Here is a 10,000-nt window from a genome sequence, read left to right as displayed (position 1 = left end):
GATGGGTGTTGCTGAAAGAACGCTAACTGCTTTAGCTAGGGGGTTGTGTCGCTTCAATTTGAAACAATTAGCAGCGTGCGCTGCTTTTAACCTTTCATGGACAGTCTGGCTGAAATGCTAATTCCATTTTTATTGAGGCACTATCGATTTGTTCACAGTCTACACTCCAGTAGCCGTGTCTAGTTTTTCACTTGCGCGCGCAACGAATGCAGACACTGCAGCCAAAGAATCGCTCTGCTTTCACACTGATTTTCTTTTTTTTTTTTTTACCAAAGTTGAGAGAGGCGCTGTTTCGTCTGCTTGTGATAGGCCTATTGTAGCCTGCGTCTGCGTGTGGAGCTCAGTAACCGTCCACTTTTGGAACTAGTGGAATACGTTTTTTGTTAGTCAACCTTTTAAACATAATGTGTCTGTTCATTAGGTTTAATTTGGGTCACTATTAGTTTATAGACATATTGTATTCGTTTTTGCTTTTTAGCCATTTGTATTAGGCCTATAGGCCTACTGACGTTCTGGTACAGGGAACAGTCGCAATTTTTATGGTGTACCATATTTCATTCCATATTTGGAAGTAAGTCTACATTTAACTTGGTCTGCATAAGCTGCTGTGTTATTTAAATTGTTCTGCATCATCAGAGCTCTCTCTGGCCACTTCTGTACCCATAAAGTGTTCTCTTATTGTCCTCCTGTGATTAGATGACCACCACTCTAACATGTAAACTTTTGTCTATTCACTTTTGTCAGGCAAAGATGGAGGCAAAGCTCCGAGTAGTAATTGAGGACCAGATTGAGAAGTTGCTCCTTCCATCAGGGATCCCATCCACTGTGGAGGAACTGCAAACTGTTGTGAAGGAGACCTTTGGAATATCTGTTGAGTTCAGTCTCCAGTATTTGGATTCTGAGTTTGAAGATTTCTTTACCCTCCATAGAAGTGACCAAATCAAACACAAGGACACCATAAAGGTTGTTAAGGCTGACCAAATTCTTCTTGATCTGTTTCCAGTTGAAGATAATTTGGACAGTTCCATTGGTCAACAATCAACTGACTGTGATTCTAGATCTGATGCAGAGTCAGTTGCATTAAGTTCAGAGTCATCCTTTGGATCAGTGTCCTCACAGGCATCTACTGTTATCCTGCCCAAGAAAAGTTCCACAGAGCGATGCCAACATTGGCCAAAGGAGTTCCCTATTCCACAGTTTGCATATGAAACTGAGATGTGCCTTGAAAGAGCAGCTGACGACTATCAGAAGAATGGAACTCTTCTGAATACTTCAAAGGTGAAGGCAGACATACTTGAGAAACTGTCTGAAACTATGTATACATATACAGCATATCCATCAGGTGCACAGATCAGTGACGTTGCTGAGGCACTTTGCAAGAAGTATCCATTTCTCAAGGAACCAGGCTCATTCTCAGGTTTCTATGGCTGGCAACAAAGCTTAAAGTACAAGATGGCAAATTATCGCACTAAACTTAGAGGCTTCGGAGTTCCTGAAGTTATGTGCAATGCACTCAAATGCAAAAGCCCTGCTGACCAGAAGTCTGCAAGGAGTGTCAAAAAGCCTAGAAAGGCAGAAGTAAACTACCTCCCCCCTTACCCGGCAGGAGAGGATGAAGAAAGTCAAGAACAAGAGAGGATTCAGCTACTCACTGAAGTAAGGAAAAGGGACAACAGCAAAGTGATAAAAGAAAAAATGGGGAAAACATTTGCACACAGAAGAAATGAAATTGTCAACCAATCACCCAGGATTGAGGACATCAATGCCAGATGGCCTGCTCTATTTGAGGCATCTCAAGTGAGTTACACATGCATGCTAATTCCTTGCATAATATTCCTTGCAAATATTCCTTATCCCATTGTGAAGAACTGCAGTGGTGGTTTTAGCATATTTGATACTTTCAAATCATTTTTCAAGATGAAATTCCAGAACCACTATTATTTTATTCCTGCTTTTAAAACATAAGAAGTATAATCTACATTAGTTTCTTTTAATTTTCAGATTCAGGATGAGTTTTACAGAATCACAATGGTGCATCTTGAGTCAAAGTTCATGGCCAAGCTGGATGAATATACTCCGAAGCTTCTGAATCTCTTCCAATCCAAGGGTGGAACCATGGGGTTGAGGTTGCAGGCAATCTTACTCAAGGTACCCTTTAATGAGTTATGTTAACTAATACTTTATTAAAGGAAGGGTTAGGAATGGGTTGGAATATCATTTGCATATTACTTAATTTGAATTTGAGTGAAGGAGCGGCCGAGTGAACAGCCTTTTGAGAGGGTGGCAAGATATTCACACCGCTCCACTCACTAACTCTTGCCATTGGATGTTTTTTTTATCCTTGAATAATGTTTATTTTTTTCATTTCAGGCTCCAACCAATCCTACCACTAACGTGACCAGAGCTGTTGTCATCCGATGTTTGGTGGTGTACCTTGGGGAATCTTTAGATCATCTCCTTAAAGAGTATGATGTAAGTTGAAGTACATATTTGCACTTCTACATTCATGTCTCTTATTCATGATTCTTGTCTCATGTTAGTGTTATTTGCATAGCTTTGCAAGAACATATATTGTACAATTACATTATCACTTTCTAAAACACTGATGTCCACTGGTTATGTTGTATGCAGCTATGACAATTCCAGATTTTCTTTTCAAAAGCAGCAAATTGGGACCTAATCATTTTTCTGAACAGTCTGAAATGGACAATGTTCTTGCTGTTTCAGGATACTGATGGAGACAGTGTGTCACAGGACCTTGCTGTGCAAAGGATTAAAATCTACACCATCAAGGCAAATACATCAGAAGGTCCAGACGATGTTGGTATCGTGGTAGAGGGCCTGAAAGTGCTGACCGCTCTGGGCAACTTTGCAAGGGCTTGCTCCATGCTCCTTGGGTTGATCTATGCTGTCAATTTGGCCTATCCCAAGGAGCTCAAATATACGTTTGAAGTCTTCCAGAAACTCCTCCTCGAGCTGGACTGTTCAAAGCTGACCCTAAAAGTGAACAACCTCAAGAACAAACTGCTAGCTTAAGAATATGGTCTCTTGCCAAATAGAAGTCTTTTGACATGTTGTCAACTCTTACAATGTAACCTTCAAATGCTTCACAATTGCCCATCAATCATACTAAGTAAGTGGTATTGTCTTCTTTCTTTTTTTTTATCTAAGAGGCAACTTTTCGTGTGACATGCATTTGAATGTAACATTGTTACAGTTGGCAACAAGTTTGAGTGTTGCAATGATTCTTCAGAAATACCGATCAACCATACAGTGGGAATGGCATTCTTTAAGGAAGTGGATAATTTTTTCACCTAATTTTGTCAGAGGCAACTATTTTTGTACCCTGTGATTTATATTGTGATTCTAGTGCTTTAAACTTTATTTTCTTATTTAACAATGAAGTACTTTCATTTAAGTCTCTGTGGTCTCACTTCAAATACAGGCGCAAACAGTATCCAGCTAGTTTTGGTGTTTTCTTCTCGTTTTGGAGTAAAACTCTAGGTGAACCATGTGTTGTTGAGACACATTCAACGTCTTTCTGTTTAATTGATTATTCATTTTGTACACATGCATAGTACAGAACTGTTTACTCACACACACTGCTAGTCTCCGTTGTAAAATTGTTGGTAGAAAATGCAGAGGAGGGCAATGCATTTTTTTTTTGTATCCTATTTGAAATATCTGACGATCTGTTGTATGATTTCATGTAAAATAAAATGACAATATTTTGCAGTAAGGTTAAATGTACTTGCCTCAGGTGTCTTAAGTTATTAAGTTACTTCAGCAAGACATTTTTCAAGAGTTTATTTTCATGCATGGTTGACTTAAGTGCATTTAGGCATTAGAAGCTAGGGTTAGCTATGCTATTGAGTTGTTTGGAAAGTGTTTGACAATGTACTAAAATATGATTTAATAAAATTAATGCAAAAAACTTTTATCTAGACAGTCCAACTTACACCAGATAAGTAGTAGATATAAATCACTTTTGCCCAAATAGTTAGTAAATATGAATTAGGTTGGCCTGGATATGTAGTAAATATAGATAACTTTTGCCCAAATAGTTAGTAAATATGAATTATGTTGGCTCAGATATGTAGTAAATATAAATACTTTTTACCCAAATAATTAGTAAATATGGATTATGTTGGTCCAAATATGTAGTAAATATTAATTGATTTTGCCCAAATCATTTGTAAATATTGATTAGGTTTGCTCAGATATGTAGTAAAAAATAATTAATTTTGCATAGATACTTAGTTAATGTAAGTTAGTTTTTCTTGTGGTATTCATTTGGATTTACTAAATAATTTGATAATGTTGTGTAAATTTAGTTGACTTTTTCAATGAATTCTAATCAAAGTAGTTGTAGTATTAAAATCTATTCAATTATATTACTTGTCACTTTGTTGCCTCAATTTTTTTGAGTAACTACTAGTCACATTTTTTACAGTGAGGAGTGACTTTCAGCAAACTACTAGGGTCATGCATTCATGAAAGGTTTTCAATTATGGAGAAGTTTGACATTTTAATCTAACCAAATCCATGAAAACCTCTGAAATAGATCATGTTTTATTATTGTTTAATGAACACAGCAGACATTGAAATCAACATCACTTCCCCGACTCTGCCACCTCTCCAATTGGAAAATTACCTGCCTCTAAGCACGTCACCACTCCAATTTTCAAGATGGCCAAAGACATTTGCAAGCCATCCATTCTGGCTCAAGCCATAACGCTTGCATATGAAGAGTTTCCACCGCGGTTGTGGCTCGGCGTAATGATTTACATTATAAACGACGGCCATTTTGGATCTGCGCATCGGAAGGTAATGGATCTATTTGTAGTGCTGCACGTAATTAAATGATGAGAATCTGGCAGATGCGAGCGATGGCATAATTCTTCGGCGATGACACGTAACTAGGATCATTACGTGGCGGATTTAGTGCCTTCCTGGTGCTCTCTGTGGCATGCTTATCGACGAGAGCCGGCCAAGTTAGCGCCTCCGCTGCATGCATTAGCACACATATGACAGAGGCTCTCTAATGAAGAGGTTTTTAAGAGACTCTCATACATAAACACACACACACACACACACACACACACATACTCACACACATACACACTCACACACAACCTGTTTCGTTGTCAACCTTCTCTAGCCTAGCACCTTCCTTGGTTTGGGAGACATCAGGGGGAAAATAAAAAAAAACATCCCAAATCTTCTCAGCCCCCTCTCTATGGGATAAATCCTTTCACGCTTTAATCTGCCTCTTCCGAGCGTGCCGGTCGCCAGCTCTTCTCCTCCTCTCCCTCTCCTCTCTGAGTGCTGTATGTCGAGCTTCACCTCTCTCCCTCTCTCTCTCTCCCTCTCCGCCCTCTCTCTCTCTCTCTCTCTCGGCGCTCATCTTTCTGGGGCCCCGGCCTCGTCCGTTTAAGAAGCAGCTCTGCGTTTTCCAGGCCAGAGCTGGTCTCAAGTATGTACTGACACGCAGGAGTTTCAGGCCCCAGCTAAGCTGCCATTTTATGTGACAGACTCAAGTGTTTTTTTTTTTTTCTTCTTTTCTTCCCTCCCCACCTTCGTTTCCGACCCCGGGATGTGTCTGTCTAGAGTGGTGCCGTGTCTGGCATGAATTTAGATATTTTATCAGTGAAGCAGGTGGGGAGGGGAAGACGACGTGAGCTGCAAAATCATACAGTTGGGAAACAGCAGCCTCAATAGCTCATCCAGCAGGAGATCAGATGAGGTTTCTCGGCCTTAAACGATAAAATCCTGTTGAATAAAGGCAACGGCACACTGGGTAACAGCTTGGTCTCAGGAAAATAAGTCAGCATACAATAATATGTCTTAAGTATTGTTCACATGTTTAAATAGTGGGCTGAAAAAAATCGCATTACAAATGCCAAAGGTAGACCGAAAGAAAGAAAGAAAAAACCTTCCTGCATACACTGTAGTCCCGAATGTGATTGCTGCTTGATGTACCAAGTACATGTTCTACTGTTAAGCTCTTTGATGTGTTCATTTTTAAAGTGTCATTTTGTACACAAATCTTGAACATAACAGGCTTCTTCATTTCATAAATGGATGACAGAAAACATTAAACTTCATTAGATATTCATGGTATGACTTTGGTGGTAAACATATATCACTCTCCATCCAAGGCATCTTTGCCTCTCGAATACAGTACACACATGCGCGCACACACACACACACGCACACATACACACATAAACATACTCCGACACATGCGGAGACACATGCAATTTGACGCCTCCTCTCCTCTTAATAGGCCTGACCAGCGCAGTTGACATTGATGCATTCACCTTTGCAGACGAGGGAGGACGGCCGGGAGCCGGGAGAGTGGAGCTTTTTCATAAGGAGGATGCTATCTCTGCTCAGCATACCTCCATTTATGCTCCTCTCTGCTTAGCCTACCTCTTGCTCAAACTGCCACCGCAATCAATCAGAGGACACACCATAATGGCCCCTATGGGGAGGGAGGAAGAAAAAAGAGAGGGAGGGAGAGACAGGGGGGTGGGAGGAAGTGGGAGGGAGGGAGGGGGGGAGAGGCAGTGATGTGAAAATCATCACTCTTGCATTTGCTTGTCTCTGTGCATGTGACATGATGTACATGCCAGTGAACGATATTGTATTGAACGCTATTATGGCTAATTCAGATATTGATTGGCCAATAATGTCCCATATGGTGCCTGGTCATTTATTATGGCTGTATCTGTGGTGGTGGCTTGGCTATTTTTAAGGTTAAATGATGTTAGTAAATTATTTATGAGGCATCTCTGAAGCCCTATATTCACATTTACAATGCAGATATGAACATATATAAAACCTTTATTATCCTGCTTAATATATGGCTACTTCCCAGGTAAAAAAAGTATACTTTTAAGTACAAGTAGTATTTTCTTGCCATATACTTATTGTACTTTTAGCATGCTACAGAAGAGCATACTTAATTGTGTTATTTTGGAACAACTATTAGTGTATTAAGTGCACTTAAAGATATTCTTTAAGACATCTTAATTATATATTAAATGCACTATTTTGTGTTAAAATGGAACAACTAAAAGTATATTTATCATACTTAAATCATATCTCAGTTTAAGTACATTTAAAATGTCATTAAATCTGCAAATTAGCATACTTAAAGATATTCTTAAATACAGCTTAATTATAAATGTAATGCACTATTTTGTGTTAAAATGGAACAACTTAAAGTATATTTATTATACTTAAATCATATTTCAGTTTAAGTACATTTAAAATGTCATTAAATCTGCAAATTAGCATACACATTAGTGTATTTCTGTTCTCAAAATACTGCTACAATACAACCTCGTTCTTTTTCAACATGTTTTTATTAACACTTGGAGCACACTTAAAACATAACAAAAATACTCTTAATCCAGTATTTATGAGCATATCTTAATCCAGTATTTATTATAAATGAGTGCATTCACAATATTCTTTAAAACTAGGCGCCTTAAATGAAAAAAAAAGGGCAAACAAATACATTATCAAAAATACTGGTTTCCAGCTGGCTAACAATTCAGCCACATGAAAGTATAAACAAAAGCTAAAATAAATGACATTTCTTGTTAATCTAATACCAATGCTAATGAGGGATCGGATTAATATTTCATATTTATTTTTCAATGGTAAAATTCAGACCTTAGCGTTCGGGACAACCACCTCTCAATAGAAAGCACCATATAAATGATGATATTTTATATATAAAGCTTGCAGCTACATCAAATATTACTTTGGGTTTTGAGTGGTATTTGCTTGTATTATTTTATTATCAAAGAATTTCCTACATTACTGCTTATTAAATTCGTTTTTTGGTTCCGGGACAGCAATTTGCACGAATTCTGTAGAATCGCCCTTATACAAATATGCTAAAATGTAACTGTAAGTATGCTTACATTTTAGCATATTTTTAAAAGGCAGTATAAAATATATTTAAATTTCACTATACTGATAGTGTACTTCAGAATTACATACTTAAGTACAGTATAGGTATGTACTAAGGAAACACAAATGTATTGCAATTACACTACTTTGAATTCCAAACACGTTTTTAGTATATTTAAGTATACTTCTTTTTGACCTGGGTTGCCAAAGACAAAAGAAATGAACTGTATATGATATGACTCTTTACATTTATTCATTGCCTTTTCATCGTGGCTTTTGCTGAGAAACACATAGTTTGCAACACATGCTGAACTTGAATCAAACATTATTTTAGAACACAGCAGAACACAGCTTTAGAACCATCTGCTTTCACTTTTGGATGAAGTTCCATCGCAATAAGTGACCGGACTAGATGGGGAGTGATATGAAAGATGTGAAAGAGAAGCATAAAACCCATTTTTCTTGACCGCGGCCTGTTATACTTAGCTACAGTCTGTTATCGAGAATTGTCGACCTCCAAGCATTGGGAAGGCCAGTTCAAGTGAATGGAGCATTCTGCAGCATTATGAAGAGCCATGTTATAATGTCCATTACTTAAGTCTAAGCCTTAGACTGAGCTGCCTTTGCCACTTAGGACGCTTGTTGTTGTGTCCTACTCAGTGTGGTCTCCTTCCACAGCAACCTGCTATAAAATATTATGTGACACCCTGAATTATCCATCTTCTTGAGGGGTGACGAAAAGGCAATAATTCATTTTAAAAACCCAATTTTGCGAAAGAAACAGCGTCAGTACACAAAGGCGGACAGCGACCAGTAAAATAAAATGATGCTGAGCTGTAATTAAACACAACGCCCGCCTCTCTGTATCTCTAAAAAAGAGGGTAGCTGTTATAGAGGTATAGCTTCATAGCCAATGCTTTTAATCATGTATGATGGCTGCATCAGTGCAGAGTACTTCTATCAGCCCAGCAAAAATAAAAAAGAGAGAGCGAGAGAGAGACAGAGAGAGAGAGAGAATGCAAGCACAACACTGAGCCCCTGTGTTTGTAGCACACCTGAAGGCAATAGAAGGGGCTATTTGAAGAATATATTTAGACAGGAAGACAGGACCCAAAAAAAGGGATTTTTATGAAGAATTGATGCCTGTGGAGTGTGGATTGAATGCCGTCTCTGAATTTCAGCCTTTTTCCGCAGAAGACAGCAGTGACAGCAACAGACATTTTGATCATAACACTCAGACAGTCTCTGTCTGTAAAATCACAAGGCGTTCGCGCACAAATTTTCCGTCCATCTATGTCCCGCTATGTCCTCGCCTCTCCTTGCCTTTCTCCTTCTAAATGGGGACTTGTGTCCGAGCATCGGCCGTCACACACTTTGCCCTGGGCTTATTATTCCCTCAGATGAAGCATGGCAGAGATGCTGTCCCCGGCTGCCTGTCCAGTTGCTGGGGCTTCTAGAGAGAGAGAGAGAAAGAGAGAGAGCTAGAGAGAGAGAGAGAGAGAGAGAGAGAGAGAGAGAGAGAGAGAGAGAGAGAGAGAGAGAGAGAGACCCATGGCGGCCCGTTAGCGGCGTGCTAGGCCTGACGTGTGAAGTGTGGCCAAGGGAAAGCTCTCGGAGAGCTCCAGGCTGACTGACCACCGCTCGAACACAATGCCGCGTTGCTAATAGCAACCTCGTCAGGCTAGCAGGCTGAGAGTGGCCGGCAAAGTCCCACACACAAGAGGCACTCAGCGCTTTGATTGGCAGGCTTTCGGCTAATACCGATGGCGTTGGAAGATATGGGGACAGTTTTTTGTAAATTACTAGAATTTCGTTTTAAATTGTTCTATTCACATTGTGTTACATGGTCAGAGGAATTGCAGCCTGGTTGGTTCATGAGATGTCACACAACCTTTGTTTTCCTGTCATGCTAACTAGATTTGCGAAGATAGAATACCCTTAGACTCCCCAGAGAATGTATCTCAGGAGAAAACGTCAGTGGCAGTTCCAAACATATGTCCATAGTCATGATCATGTTTTGTATAGACTGGGTGTTTTTTTAGGGGTTCCTGGGTTCCTGTCATCTCCACAG

Source organism: Sardina pilchardus, chromosome 19 (genome assembly GCF_963854185.1).
Source record: "Sardina pilchardus chromosome 19, fSarPil1.1, whole genome shotgun sequence".
NCBI lineage: Eukaryota > Metazoa > Chordata > Actinopteri > Clupeiformes > Clupeidae > Sardina > Sardina pilchardus.
The sequence above is the reverse complement of the archived record's forward strand: the minus strand, read 5'-3'. Positions refer to the sequence as shown.